Here is a 16623-nt window from a genome sequence, read left to right as displayed (position 1 = left end):
TTCCCCAACAGTGTGTTTACGGGGGAACTTTGTGATTTTGTTTGTTGTGTATGGGTTAAATTGTAAGTTAACTATGTAGGTAGCTGGGCCTTACGGTGAGCCTCGGACACTTCATGTGATGTCAAAGTAAACCTAGCCTGGTACAAGTAACCTGGTAACATCAGTACCACTTAGTGGCGAATGGTGGTTGTTGTTTTTATTATGTCGGGAGTGGTGGCACAGCGGTTACCGCAATTAACGACAAACCAGGTGAGTCGACTCGTGAGTTTTATATTCATCATGTCTATAAATTGCATCGGTGGCAATTATTATATGGGCCTATGCTGGCCCTTCCCTCGGTCGACTCAGCCTTAAATGAGTACCACCTCATTTTGTACCATCCAGCCTTCGTAGGTGTTCTCTAACAGCACTTGCACATTTGACTATGTGTACGGTTACATGGGTGAACTTTGTCTTTGTATAAACAGAGTACAACTATAGTCAGTAGTGAAACTATGTAAGTTAGGGTAACATTACACCGGACACACATTTTAAATGCCCTCTTGTATACACTTAACTTTTTGGTTGTGAACAGTGCTCGCCAAGTCTTAAAAAAAAAATACAGGTTACACCGCAAACCCCATTAATGCGTTCACATGTACTTTCCCCTATATGCACAGTTTCTATAAAGCTGCTTTTACGGGGTCGATCGAGTGAGTTTGGGAAACGGAACGGAGTCTGGACGGCTCTCATTGAGGTCAACATCTACACGACTCACAAACAAGCAAACTTAACAGCAAATTAAAACAAATTTAACCACACAAAACCCAACGCTTAGCATGCAGGTGTGAGCAGCGTAAAAAAAAAGTTTTTTTTTTAATTTAATGAATGTGTCACATTTTCTAAATCTATATTTTATAAGCCACCAGTTTCTCCCTATCGCAACGATTGTAGCGTACAGATAAGTCGGTGATTTCGCGACATGTTGCATTCAAGTGTGGACGTCTTAGAGGCAGTGGGCATTGGTTCAGGGCATTTGCGTGATGCACACCAGGAGTATATTTGCGCTTCACAGTTACATCACGGCAAACTAGAGAAACAAACAGGCACAAACGAGACAGCGCCGCACGTCTCACTCACTCGGCACGTTCCAGCACCAGTTTAAACAACAAAGTCACTTCCACCCCAGCAGGAGAACAGACAAATCCTCACCTTTAAAATCAGCATGGTATAAACGTATTTAACACTGTCATTAATCAGCCATTCTCTTTCCACTTTTGAGGTGGAAATTTGGCCTTTTTCACGAACACCGAAACTAATGAAAACAAAAGTGAAAAAGGATGACCTGATCAAGTTTTCGGAGGTGGAATCAGGGGTAGGGCTAATGGTCAGTGAGACAGCTGGTACTCATGGCTGCTTGGCTAGTTGATTGTTTTCGGTTAGTGAGGGCACTAGACTAAATGTCTGGTTTAGCCAGCTGGTTAATGGTATGATCAGTGTGAGAGCTAGTACTCATGGTCGGCTTCATTTCGTGTCCATCATAGAAAATTATTCAGATCAATGACGACCAACTACACAGGCCCACGCGCAGCCAGTAATGGTGCTTCCGTCATCAGCTGTGCACGGCTCCTCTGGCAGACGATACATCTTTGCGGCTGGTGATGTTCCGTTGCAGTTGTGCGTTCCACAGCTGTAACCGCGCGTTGTTTCGGAAGTGAACTGAGAGGGTTCGAGGCAGAGCTGGTTGGCTTGTGCGCATCGCCTCGTTGTCCTCCCCCCGCACCTCCGATTAGCACGGTGTTGGCTACGTACGGTGCGAAAGAAGGTCAACATACATACCTCAGGCAGATTTTCACCTCTTCCCATTGCATCATCGCGCCTTCTTCAATTTTGGCCTTTTTTTGAGTCTGGTGTTTACAGTTCCCTGGTTCCAATCCCATGCCCTCAGTTATGATGAATCAACAGAGGCAATACGTTTGGGTTGAACCACCCTCCTCGCTCCATGAAAAGTGGTATTGTGGTCTTATGAAACCTTCTATGGTGATAGAGTTAGTGCTTTACAATTTCAACAGTTTTGACCGCACACAAAAGAGTGCCTGTATAGCCTTATAGACTGTTGGGATGTGTGCTGTTAGCACGTGACGGTGGTGGTACTGTAGCCAATACCACGGCTTTGTCCCTTTTGTTTCTCTACTGCTGATGTTTTACACACCTCATAGGAAATTCATGTATGGCTCAGCCAACCTATAAGAGGCCCGGTACAAGCTCAGCTATTGCTTGCTACTTATATTATCCATGATAGGGAGTACAAAACACAAGCACACACACACACATTTTGTCTGTTTGTTGGTACAGTGAAAGTGTGCATTCGCCCACTGAATGCAATGGCCACGTGCGCATGTGCAGAGGTGCGCGTGAATTGTGTTCGCCCCGTTCACTCGCGCCCACGGTCCATGGGTTGGCAACGTGCGCCTGGGGAGGCAGTCGAACTTGGTGCCTCGTGCTCGCGCGACTGGGGGAGTGCCACCCAAGCACGTGGAAATGTTACATCGCCACCTTTGTGGAGGAGATTCAAATACGTCAATTTCCCGTCATTAAGCATGAACGTTTTGAGGAAATTGAGGGATTTGAAAGATGCCTTACTGGAATTTTCAGTCGAGCTTGAAGCTAGCGTCAAAACTGACGGAGAGATGACATCAACGATCAGCTGAGTTCGTGAAAAAGTAAGGTTAACATCATTTATACATCCTGGTGAGTACGTGATTTAAAGTAGAAGGGAGTATACGAGGTATTTGAAACAGGATGTTCATGCTCTTTGGTTATTTCGGTAAAGTCACATAGGTATACAAATAAAACCAAAAAGAATGTCACGACGTTTTGATCGCAACACAAGCGGTCGTCCTCGGGCAGAAAAAATAATCCAGCAGTGGAACTGCTGAACCAGCGAGAGAGCTGTTACAACAAGAGGTTATTTATGTGGCAACGGGCAAGCAAGCTAAGTTGTGTCTGCGACAGCGGTTACATTGGGGAAACGAAAAGATATGTCTCGGACCGTGTTCGCGAACACAAGGTAGATTTGAAACACGGCAGAACCAATACCTCTGCAGTGGCTGATCATTTATATAACGCAGTGGGCTCGCACGATATTGTTTTTTTCCGAGACCAAGGTACTCTGCAAACCTTCGGGTAACTATCAAACTTTTGTCCATGAAGCCATCCAGATATATAAACACGGAGAGAATTTCAACCGAGACGATGGGTATAAGCTGAGCAATCATTGGAAGGACGTTATTAACCAAGCAAAGTCGTAACTTGCTGTGGTGCTTCCATTCTTCCCTGCGGTTTGGCTGTTGTCTCCGACTCTCTGAGTTGCATTGTTAGGTATCTCTGCATTAACAAGCTGGGGTCTCACTAACATGGCCACTTCTGCTCCCTAAGCCTCGATGTATCGATGGTTCTGGCTGTGTGATGGGCTGTGTGTCTCACTGACGCGACCACCGTGGCGGTGGTTCTCTTGCGTGTACACGCTCGCCTCTCACAGCGCAGTTGACAGTGCCGCAGCTTGTGTTACACATAGACATGGCATTCACTTCCTAAACCCCCTAATCTCCCTGCCTAATCTCTCCCATCAACATAGTGCTAATCTCCCATTAACACTGCTGTTGTGCACATATGCGGGGGCGATACTCTTATGCGGCGACGGAGGCTCATTTTATGCTAATCTCTCTCCTTAATCTTTATTTCCCGAATGTCCCCCATTAACACAACTGACGTGCTTGCGTCCGGGGATGGAATTCCTTTCCAGCACAGACCCCACTTGCTTGCCCATCGCCACATATATAACCTCTTGTTGTAACAGCTCTCTCGCTGGTTCAGCAGTTCCACTGCTGGATTATTTTTTCCGCCTGAGGACGACCGCTTGTGTTGCGATCGAAACGTCGTGATATATATATTTTTTTCTACCTACGTGACTTTACCGAAAGAACCAAAGAGTATGGATTCCTGCAGTCACGAAAGCTTCAAACCAAGATAGGATGTTCATGGCCAAGTAATGTAGATAGATATTAAAAGGTGGCATTTTCAAATGCGTCCTCTGCTTAAGCAAATTTAAAATTTACAGCGTAATCTTCATCATCAGACATAAAAATGGCTCAGAAACATTTTCACTGCATTGTAGAGGCACCAAATTCATATAACTTTAGGATTGTGATGGATCTTTCAAAAAGATGTCCAAAAAAAGTTTTGGCCAGCCATAACATGTATTCAAAATAACATTTTTTTAAGGTTTACGTTTAGTTCGCCTTTTGGTGAATAATAATGACACTGTGGGCGATAAGAACATTCTGCATGCTATAAACTGCCATTTTGTAAAAGCAGGGAATGCATCTGTACACAGCAGCTTATCTTCTACAGCACCTTCTTGCTGAGCTATAATTATAATCGTGTTTAAGCCACGGGTAGTGACGTAGCCTCGTGGAAGCGCTTATTGCAGACGTTCACGGTTATTACTGCGGGGAGTTATTAATCGTCATCATAATAATACACGCCATCTGCTTCACAGTGGACATTGAAGACCCCCTGACATAATTCGCAACAATAAGCCATCACGCGCCAAATTAGCCATCATTGAAAATCACCCGCAATGTACTCGCTTTGGGAAAAATACATAGCCGTTGTCGACCTCTGTTTTTTTTAATTGAAGGAACCCCGTAACACGTGACTGCGCAGTTACACAGCGTAAACAATACAAACAAGAGATGTTCACTTGAATAGACATCAGCCCATGCAGCCACACGACAGCCTCTTCCTCCAGAAAGCGCAGGGCAAGCTTGTCTCGGCCCAGCTCGCCCTTTCTCACTACACAGGCAGGGACTGAAGAGTGGCCCCCTAAGTTTCTTGTCTTTCACCCCCCCCCCCGCACTTCCGATTAGTACGGTTGGCGACGTATGGTGCGAAAGAAGTTCAACATACATACAGACGAATGCCTCAGGTCACCCTTGCAAATGAGACTGTCCTGGTCTCTTTGAGTTCTTACCTGGTGAAAACAAAATAATAACTTCAAACTTCCAAAACTTCCCATTGCTCCTTTCGACTTAAGATAATTTAGTCACCAGGAAGTCTAAATCGCCTTCACATAGCTCAGTGACTCGAACTCAGTTGATCGTTGACGTCATATCTCAATTGCATGTAGGCAACTGTTAAGTCTTTCAATCTCCTAAAACGTAGTGCCTGAAGACTGAAAATTAGTGATGCATGCATTGCCTAACCAGGGTGGTGACATACAACTACCCAAATAAGTACAGACTCGTGTATATCGGATATTTTAATCATGACCAACAATGCATAAAAGCGTATATCTTACATAGAGGCCAATTAAATGCAAAACTTAAAGCAAACAGGTTTTCAGAACAGGCTTAGTGCTATAACTGTTAGTTCTACAGGATTATAAAACATTTTGGATGCAAGCCCATGCGGGACAGAAAGGAAGATGTTTCCTATCATTTCCCAAATTTCCTATGGCACCCACCTCTGCGTGATGTTCAAATACAGTATAAGTCAGTTCATCTGCCTGCCCTCTGTGCGCCGAAGAAGGGCCAATGCTTGAACCATTAGCACGTTAATTTCGTTTTACCCACTCGGCAATGTTCAAAACAACTGCGGTGGGGTTTTATTTTTGATTGTGCTCCACTGTCATTTCATTTTCAGCAAGGTCCTGCCAGCGTTGACCGTCAAAAATTCCCCATCGACTCTCACTTCTCTTTGCGGACAGTGCCTGGAGACAGCTCGCCACATTTCGCCCAAAACCGCCCCTTGGCTTTCAGAGTGAATACGCGTTACCCCGTAGCAACTCCGGGTTGGCATTGTTATGCGTGAAAGTAGCCCTGGCTGCGCCTCCCCGCGTCTCATTTCAATAACAAAAGGAGCCTCATCATTATACCCCCCGTGCCAATTTAAAGTTGACATATTGTGTTAGGTTTACAGCTTCTCACCAGCCCTGGTGCAGCAATGGCGTGGGCTACTTAGTAAACTGCAGTTGCAAGATTTAACTGGGTTTCAAAACGTATTTTAAGTCGGAGAGCCTTTGTTTTGGCTGTGCTGTACTGCTCTCCGATGCGTTTGTGGGTTTTGTCGTAAGTTGTTCCACACAACGTCCGATTAATTATATTTCTCCACGCGCCGGGTCGGGGGGGGGGGCTTCGCGTCCATGCAGTTCATGTCGAAAAACACACGGTGCAATCTGAACGTGTCGAGCTATCTCACTTTGGATGGTTGGCCGGATTGTTTTTTGAGAATTGTGCACACAAGAGAATGATATTGAAATGTAACGTACGTGCCAAAAAACTACTTTCTCTACTGCCTTAAATACAGGTGGGCATATCATGTGTTATCACTGCACAGTCCATCTACCCCTGCAGCATTACCGGAATACGTCCACACGTTAGCTATGGCCTCTTGAGTTATCGGCATTGGTTTTTCTATGAAAACACCATCAAATTGCAATCCATTTATACAGCATTGTAACATGTAAGCATGGAACCTTTATTCATATGCATATTACATATCCTAGCGCCTGGGGTGTTGGAAGCTTCACGTCGTTTTTTACTGTCACTTGTGGCAGACTGCGGGTCGATGGGTTGACAGGTACCACTTAAGGGTTGTTACAAAATACAACATTATTCGTGTGCAGTTCGATACTTTTCTTACAGTATGTGTGGGTTTTCTCCATACATTAAAAATGTTGCAAAAACACACACATGTATAAAAACAAATATCCCATCATCATCATTATCCCAAGCAGGGTGTTCCAGAAAACGTTTCAAGACAGCGACAGCGTCATGAGGCTTTCTTGGTTAGAGTGTTCAAATACGAATGCATTTCTAAGACAGCCACTCGCACACATAGTCGCTGAATATGAATGGGAAAGAGTGTGCATTAAATGAGACTTGTGCCACCAACGTGATACACTGCGTGTTTACAAAGCTATATTTATATACATTTTCCCGATAGAACCACTGATTGATTTCTGCGTTGTACAGCGTGTTGTTTGGCATGATGTCTGTCCGGTACAATCCGAAAACTCGTCAGACTTTTGACTTTTAAACAACTTTTATTGCCGCCAGCAGCAACAGCACTGGAGGCGATTCCGATATGAAATACACAAAGTCACCAGCAACACAAATCATCGCTATAAATCCACGCGCTGTGGCGCTAAATGCACCGCGCACAACACGAAAGTAAAGTCACGTGGTGGTGGTGGTCATCGCGCACGCCACGGTGACGAGCGAGCGCTTCAGAAGGTGAACACGAGGGGTGCCGTCCACGCTGGTACAGAGGGCTTTTACGGCCCTCCAGCATTCGAAGAAGACGCGCTGCACATCACCGGCATGTGTGTGGTACGCGTGCTCCAGGCGGAGCCGCGCCTTAAGCAGGCCCCTGAACACTGGAAGCACGGAGCAGCCGTCAGTGTCACCTTACAGCATCTTTTTCCTCGTTCTGTACACCGCCATCTTCGCCAACACGCCAGAGAGCCATGCAGCACAACCATGAAAACCTATGTAGCATTGTAGCATCAGTAATATCTGATTTCATTTTCCATTTACGATTACTGGTAAATAAAACTTATGCACTCCCGGTTAACTTTGCTTTGTTGTGCAGTTCAAACATTCGGCATTTGTCAGTGGGAGTTTTTTATGCTTTATCCCAACATAACTTTTCCTATCTCATCCCTGAACCTTAATTGTGTTATGTTTGGTGTTGTCGTTTTTCCTCAAATAACAAAGCATGGAAATCGCTACGAGTTCCCTTACTCCTTCGTTAATTGTCGAGACAGCCTCTGAGAAATACACAACAATGGAAGTGATGGGTAATCGGCTCTGTGATGTGCTCGTGTAGTTGCTCTCGCGAGATACAGGTCATTTATACAGCGAATAACCGTGTAATGCATGCATAATCGAAGAACAAGTGCATGCCGCATTGTTGAAAATGAATTTATAAGATTCATTTCATGCCAGGTGAGAGCCCATTAAGTGTAGCAAATGTCTCTTCCAAGGGAGACCAGAATACCCAAGTGGCATATCCAAAATATTAACTAATAAAATATATATGTACATACTTACCGCCCAAAAAAAGCCCCACAATCAACTCCGTTGTCAGTTCGTAAAACGTGACCAGGCTTCTGTTTCCTATATAAATGACAAAAATAAATATAAATGTGGTCTCATTGGTACAAGACCTTCTGAATGTTATCTCTCTCTTATCCTGAAGCGTCAATAGTGAAGCAGAAAGCCATACAAAGTCTCCAATACTGCCCACGATAAATGTTCTCCAGGTCTTCACTAATCCTCTCTCTCTGTGGCGTGTTGGCAGTCTTTCCCTCATTCTTGCTCCCCATAGCTCATACTCCGAGAATTTCCTGGGCTGCCTTTAATCTGACTTTTTCAAACACTGTCCCAATCACCTCAATCTTCTCGTCTCTTAGCCATTATCTATAACATCGAGTTCACACCGCGCTGATTTTCGATTGAGTTTGACACGAAGTCGATCCACTTTACTCCATCAGTACCCCCGAGTACTCTCGGCTTCCTCCGATCTGCTGACACCCCTTTGATGACTGGCGCCAAGGTGGCGAGATCTCGCCTAGTATGCAGGTCGTGGATTAAATCCCGAACCTGTCACCTGGATATTTGGAGTTTGCGTATTCGCGTGGATTTTTCTCCGGGTTCTCCGGGTTTTTACCTCCACATTTAGAAACATGCGTTTACAGTATTGGGCTGCTATACATTTCCACAAGATGATACGCCACTTCGTTGAGCTATAATTTGTGATAGCCAGGTCGCTTCTCAAAAAATAGCTATATAGCTCAGTGGGCCTTACCTGGTAAATAAAAAAACGTTATAGTTAGAGAGACTATCTATGCGGCCCTCTCCATTTCACGCAGTGAGGCTGTTATTGCCCTCCTTTGATCGCACTCTCCCTGTGGTGTTGTCATTCACATCTCCACTTTCCTGAGCTTTGCGCCGTTTGCGACGACGCAGACGACAACTCTTGACCTCTCTCTCTCTCTATGCTGCCCCAATGCATTCACCCGACTACCAAGGTACAGTGTTCCACCTCTTCAACTGTATCATCATCACTGGCTGCTCTCAATCGTTCAAAAAGTCGCACGGGTTAAAAAAAGGCATACCACACCCCCCAACTTGCTGCTATGAGCATTAATATGCCTAGTCGGTTGAGCTATGATATTCGAATCGTGAACAATCGATATACGTGAATGCATGGAGTTAACCAAATGCAAAAATACAACTTTTGTGGCTTTAATTTGGCCAAGTGCATCGCGTTTTAAAATCGACAATCAACTGCCATTATTTTTTTCTTACAAATCACCGAACTCGGTTTCAATACCAGCTGATCACCTCGTCCTGAAACGAAACTTTTATCGTAATTACGCAGTGATGGTAACAACAGGAATAGTATCAGTTCGAGTAACAAGAGGAATAGTAGTAGAGTAACGATAGGAATAATAGTAGAGTAACAATAGGAGTAGTAGTTAGAGTAATGAAGACGCGTTCTGCTGGGAAATGCCGTGCAGCGTCAGCGTGGAGTGGCAGAGAGCCAAGCGCATTCCACTGCGCGCTTGTCATCCCGATCAGCAGACTCGGCCCTATAAACGTCAAGAGACGATAATTCACCGACTACTGAAAAGTCATTCCCCGCCGTTGCACTGGGGGAGGAGGAGCTGTTTCTTTTTGGCAGAGCACGCTAGCCAACCAAACATTAGCCATACCCCGAACCAACTATCCAACAACACACGCGCCGACGCGAACCCTTACACCCTAACCAGCTGGCCAACCAGTGACTAGTGCTGACTTGCTTTATTGATCCAAACCCCAACCCTAACTCCACGTTTTTGCAACGATTGCAGGTCTCTTCACTTTTATTTGCTTTCTGTGGTGCGTGCATAGCGCCATCGGTGGCAAGCGATGTTTAAATCTTCCCTGGGTCTCTCGAGTATCCCTTGAGGTCTAAACAGTACCTGTTGGTGGTGTATGAACGCTAGCATTGGGGAGACAAAGGCAGGTGGGAGTCATTTTGGTGACAAAACCCCCTTGCGGGCTATTCCAGCCTTGATAGGTGTTAACTAAAATTACTAACCTCAAAATTATGCATGGATAAACTGTATGGAGGGAACATTGTGGCTGTAAATGTGATCCTGTGTAATGCTAGTGAGAAATGTTTTTATTCAAATTCCGATATTAAAAAATAAATGTGCCATTTATTGTTCGTCGAATCAATGCATTTAGAAGGCAGCAAATAGGTTTTTAAGTCGATATAAGCTTCGGGATCTTGGCAGTAATTCTATGGTATCCGCTTCCGAGGATCAAAATTGATTCAACACGATGCCGATAGCAAAATATGGATAAAGATGACAAAAATGTATTTTAAAAAAACTTTCAGTCACATACAAACTCATGAATACCCTTGCATTAACTTCCTCTACATGCACATATTTGTATCATGTGAAATATTGAGTTCTCAAGATTGTATTTCAGAAATGTCCCGCATTGGAATGTTTGTCAATTCCTTGAACGTCTCACATGTGGAAGGATATTGGAGTACCCAGAGAAACCCACGCATGCGAGGGTGTGATACTCAACACTGGCATCACCTGGCCACCTCATCGTCCCATGTTGACAACAACCGGCAAGTTCTAGCAGGCGCCATTCCAAGTATACAACAGGCTTAACCCTCAAGTGTCTGAGAGCTGATGAAATTGGGTACATTTGCGATGTGCTCACAGCCATAAACCCGTTTTTCCAAGGGGTCTATCGAGTGACTTTGAGAGAAATATCGTTTGGGTGACTCCGTGAGGTCAACGTTTAAATGAGGACTCAAAATCGAGCACATTTTCACAGCCAATTTAAACAAAGATCAGCATAAAACGAGCCACGCCTTGGCATTCAGGTGGGGGGCAGTGTTTCAGAAAACGTTTTGTTTTCTTTCCATTCGTAAAGTGCATTTATAATTTTGACAGCCATCAATCTCACCATATCGCCACAATTGTAGCCTACAGATAAGCCCACGATTTTTTGCGACATCTTGCACATAGGCGTCTTAGAGGCAGTGGGCATTGGTTCAGGGCTTTTTCGTGATGCACACCAGGAGTATATTTGCTCTTCACAGTTACATCACGGCAAACTAGAGAAACAAACAGGCACAAACGAGACAGCTCCGTACGTCTCACTCACTCGGCACGTTCCAGCACCAGTTTAAACAGCAATAAAATCACTTCCACCCCAGCAGAAGAACGGACAAATCCTCACCACTTGTCAATTTAACGTCACCGTCAGCCATTCTCTATCCACTGCTGGGTGAAAATAAACCTCTAACCGTGTTGTTGCTGAGAACACCAAAACTGAAACATTAACAAGACGCGTTAGGGACAATGGCAATGCCCCAGAGTTAGCGCTAAGAGTCGTAGTATGGTCATTGGCAGGGTTATTCTTCATGGTTGGTTTGCTGATTGGTTATAGCTTGACCCAGAGGCTGGATGGCCAGTTGGTTAGTTAAGGATTCAGATAACATTTGATTGGTCAGTCTGCTCCACCCCAAAATTGCTCAACCTCCACCCCATTGCCAATGCATGGCGTTTTCAGTTGTTGACTGCTTTTCCTTTCCCGTGCTCACAGCGCCAGACACGAGCCCCAATGTCAACTCCCACGACCTTGGTTATGACCATGCTGACGAGGCGAGACAGTTGACCCTCGTTCCATTAAGCGTAGGTCGTTGTGTTCCTACGAAGCCTTGTAATTGTGCTGAAAATGCTACAAAATTTCCTGTACACACACACAGACCGTGGGGAAAGTTCTGGCGCCTGTTAAGGCTGGCACAGCATGTGACACGTGGGAGTGGTGGCCAGCACCGTGCCTGACAGCTTTGTCTATCCACTGTTGATGTTGATACATCTCACCAGCGAATCATTAAATGCCGACTCGCCATACAGAAGGTCCAGCACTGTGCTCATAATATCCTTACAACTCCTTTTCGCGTACATTTGTCAACGAGCTCACAAAGCCATGCCCACATAAGGCCAAGGCTCAGCTGAGCAGGTTGGGTGCTGAGGTCCCCAGTGCGTGGTGCAAGAGTTGTGTGTGCCCTACCGGGGCCAGTCACGTGCTGCGACCCTGTCAGGTGATCACTCGGGCCAACGGACTCGCCCTGAGAATCAAGGTCGTCCGTAAGCTCAGCGCTGTTTTACGTCGGTCAGCTTCAATAGGATATCTGATGAAGATAATCTTTGTAGTTGAATGTCAATTTTGAAGAAAAAAAATGTGGACCGCTGTGCCAGTTGTTTTTTTTTCTCCCTCCCCCCCCCATTGCAAGTTTGCATCGGTCAATACATACTTGAGTGGCAGGCGAAATAATTGGCAGATGGGAGGGAAACAAAAAACAAACATTCAATATCAGTGGCAATAACCGACAACCAAACAGGACAAGTGGTTTAATTTGGGTTTATAATCAAACATGAACAAATCAGAATAATACAAAATTAAACTGTTACGTAGGACACCAAAACATTACTGTGGCACGATCAGGGGCATATTTCATATAGTTCCCCAAAATTGACGTATTCGTTATAATTTTATATATACTATATATGTACAAAACCATATCTATATTCATGTTAACAAATTAACCAGTTTGCAGCGAGTTGATAACACCTCAAAAAAATTGCTTGCCACCTTTCACACTGCACACAGCACATTGTGATTCTCACAGGTAAACAGCCACACATTACCAAATTAGTGCAGGCGGTGCAATGAGGTGAAAATTGATTTTTGAAACGAAATATCACGCGATCGTCGGAATGACTCTGTGTGTTACAATTAGAGCAAGCCATCACCTGAGCGGTTTTTTTTTCTTCTTTGCTGCAGGTGTTGCTAATTACATTTTGCCAGTGTGACAACTTGTTCTGCGATGGTAATACAACTGCTGTGAAATTTGAAATTATACCCAATGTCACCCAGGAGATAAAACTCCTGCAAAACGCTGTTTTGAACTTTCGTGCCTGATGCCCACCTGCGGTGAATTTTTCACACGATCCAATTTTCTGTTTTGGCACACAGACCAGGTGTAAATTGATATGTGACTTTGGTAATGTACATATTGCACAGGCCTGCCATGTTTCAGACGACGTCAGCTCGATTCAGGATAGGTCACATAGGCTAAAGTTCATATATCACAGCTGTCACGTGTTGTAATGTAAGCATAATGTCATGAACACGTCCCTGGTCATCGTTAATTCGAGTGAGCATACACTGTGCATATAAATTCACACACAGATTTTGTTTAATGAAAAAGAAAAATTAAACTGGAATGATTCCAAAAGCCACAAATGTTCTTACAGCTATAAATAAAACCCAAAATTTGCAACAGGCTCCACGTTGGCTTGCAATGTTATTGATCCATTGCCATGATTTTAAAAGTGTGGGGGGATTTTATCTCTGAAAATAGCGCCCAGTCGAGGAGAATAAACGTGGCGGTGGGATGAGAGGCTGGGATGGCGTAGCAAAAGATATCAGTCTATGGGCCAGGTGCGTTTCACCTCCCATCTGTGTCCATCCCAGTTTCATATCACAGGCGCACTGGCCGGAACCAACTCTACCTTGTGATGATGACCTTCTTGAAACATAATTATTTAATGTGAACATAAATAGAGAGTGCGAGTAAGTACGTTAATCAAAATAAACATAAAAAATTAAATGTAAAAAAAGAGATAATACTGTACATGGTTATAGAGCCATCGATGTGGATGTGTGCATTTGTGTGTCAATAATAATGGTACAAAAATATCATACTGTAAATTTTCGTGTGCAATTTTAAATATGGCCTGTCATTTTGCCAAAATGGCTTTACTGTAATGTATGATGGCATAGGCCAGGTCATACAGGCAGGGATTCTATCTCTGAGATACAAAATGCTGGGTCATATAATGGGACAAAGAATAATCTCAGAATACTTGAAAAGGGGAAAACTATAAAAAAACACATTGATGACCCTGGGAAAAGCATAACAGTTGACAACCATACATACAGGATGAAACATCCTCCTTCACACTCAAGATTCTCAACCAGTGCTGCTCTTTCACCTGGACATGGCCTCCTACATCGACCAATTAACACAAGGGTGTGTGCCCTTTCCTTAAGCTGGGCTAAAAACTACTTTAGGTTACTTTTCGGTAGGCCACACATTAACACACCGTTGGGTAACCAAATCATAATAATGCGAAAAGTAACAAGCACGTCGACCGAGTATAAAGAAGCAATTGCATTGACAGGAGTGACAAGAGCATGACGCTTAAATGAGAAATACAGCTTTTCCAGGTCAAAATCAACCACGGTTACGAATTAGTGCAGCCGAGATGTTTGCAGGGATGGATAAATACTTTTTTTTTTAAAGTCACAGGGCTCATGTGGCCCCTGGGTCATATTAAATGAAGTCATGGGCTGAGATGGCCCAAAGGCCCTGGGGTTCCCCATTCCTCAATTATTATTGTAGTGCGTAATTGCCATTCCGTTCATTTGATTACCAATATCATAATGTGCATACAACGAAAGTAAACTGATAAAGGGGAACATGTTGGGGCATTAGACGTTGGAGGGGAGGCGTGTGGAGCAGTGTCTGAGAGCTGGTGCTTCGCATGAAACAAATACTTGGGTTGCATTGGGTGCTGTCATGTTGCAAGCTTCCATCGTGCACATTTATTTACATTTTATTGAATCTGGTGGCTGAATAAATGGGAGTTGCAAATCAACTCCGACAGAACAAAATAACATTCTGGATTCCTGTTACAAATCGCATGGACTAATGAATGCTGCTTTGCCAAATATAGGTGCGTAGTACCGAATATATAGACAATTATTCAGACATTTATCAGTGTGCACCCATTCAGAGCTACTCTCAAAAAAGTGATTACATTCCGATGAATGTTCAGATTGTGCCACGTGTTCTTCAGCATGATGTTCGTTCGACATAGCCTTCCACGGGAGCTTCTGTTCCATGACTGAAGAAGCTCCCAGCACATGGAGCGAAATATCGGACATGATACTGAACAACTCGAAAACACATCAGAGAGCTATCCAGCACAACAGCGAAAAGCCACGCAGTAATAACAAAAAATATTCTCGAGGGTAACGAAATGGGACAAAAGTTAAATCGAACATATTCATGCCGGGCATACATAATTCTGTTCTCTATGAGCACTGACGAGATATGTCAAACTTTTTTATTTTTTTAGTCAACAAAAATATTGCGCGATTCTGTACATAAGCATCCATTTACAGAAACGTTTATGGGGCAGGCCGTGATGTTCTCACGCATGCGTCCGTTGATATTTTTGGTTGACATTTAGGTAAGGCAAAAATATCCCTTTCATAACAACTTTTTGGTACCGAAAAGAACTAGATTGTTTTATTTCTTTCAAAAAAAATGTTGGTTACCCAAATAACACATCTCTTGGAGCTCATTTTATTAAAATATATTGCGTTTCTTGAGAAGGTGCTTTCAGCTTCAATACTTGCACGGATGCAACGGGGGTCGTGGGAGGGCTGATTCACCACGTGTTACTGAAGGGGAGCTTTTTACTTTCCAGCCGGCACCATTTTTGCACAGCTCCTTGCTGCTGAAATTAAAACAAAAATGAAAACAATCCTCAAGTTGAGCACCATGGCAAGACAAGCTATTCCATCATTTATACACGTGCAGCTCTTGATCACTCCACTACTAGATGAGGGACACACCGTGCCAACAGTGCCGTATTAACCTTGTGCGGGGCCTGTAGCATGTTATAAAGGGGCCCTAAATAAATAAATCAAACTCGTAACATTTGAACACATACATTTTTAACTTGCATAGTAAAGTAATTGTATTTTTTTATATGCTATACAGCCAGATAATATGACAAATCGCTAACCTTAAATACCCAGTCGTTTATAAAAGTTGAAGGCAGTATAGTACTATAGTAATAGAGCAAGTCCAGAATCACTGAGCGGGAATTGATAGCTTCAAAGTATTTAGCGCGGGGCACTGCGTGCCAATGATGGGAGTTGTTTGATGAAACGTCACCAAGGCGATCGTCGAAGGCAGGGATAATAATGTGGGAGCATAGCAGTGCAGTACAACTATGGACTTTACTGCGCTGCCCACAATATCAGCAGCTTATGATAGCCCACCTAAGCAATGTCCCGGCTCAACTCTGCTTAGCTTGAGATTTAACAAGATTCATGGTGATGTGGTCATTGGCATTTAAGTATTTTAATACACACACAAAAACCTATTATGGGGAGGGGTTGAAATATATTGTTCAACCACAAACCAAATATACAATTTTGCCCGGACAATTGCTCAACACGTTATTTCTTAAACAAATCACATCGGGGTTGTGGGGGGGGGGGCAATGTAAATGAGCACAGGGCGAAACACGAGCGTTCCACTCAAACAAAGCGTTTGCTTCCCCCGGTGTAGCCGAGCCAGAGTGAGGCATTTCTTGTACATTCCTGTCATAGCTCTCCCACTGACAGCCAACAGTGGCACCACAGTGTGCGCCTTCACCCCCCCCCCCTGACACGGACGATGAAGATTCAGTGG

General features: G+C 44.0%; 1 protein-coding gene across 9 annotated transcripts in view; it reads right to left on the bottom strand.

Annotated features, from left to right (window-relative positions):
- Positions 1-5284: 5284 nt before the first annotated feature.
- The window catches only part of CDK14 (cyclin dependent kinase 14), a 135459-nt gene continuing 124120 nt past the window's right edge, over positions 5285-16623 (bottom strand). For 6 of the 9 annotated variants that reach the window (XM_032951406.2, XM_032951407.2, XM_032951409.2 and 3 more), the window contains one exon: positions 12473-15658. The gene's annotated coding sequence lies outside the window, so the exon portion shown is untranslated. Of the gene's footprint in view, positions 8163-12472; positions 15659-16623 lie in introns of those variants that run through there. The other 3 variants (XR_012941406.1, XM_032951403.2, XM_032951402.2) reach the window with 3 other exon arrangements.

Source organism: Petromyzon marinus, chromosome 10, assembly GCF_048934315.1.
Source record: "Petromyzon marinus isolate PM22_M1 ecotype Great Lakes invasive population chromosome 10, UKy_Petmar_22M1.pri1.0, whole genome shotgun sequence".
Taxonomy (NCBI): Eukaryota; Metazoa; Chordata; class Hyperoartia; order Petromyzontiformes; family Petromyzontidae; genus Petromyzon; species Petromyzon marinus.
Note: the sequence above shows the minus strand (reverse complement) of the source record. Positions and strands in the feature narration are given on the sequence as shown.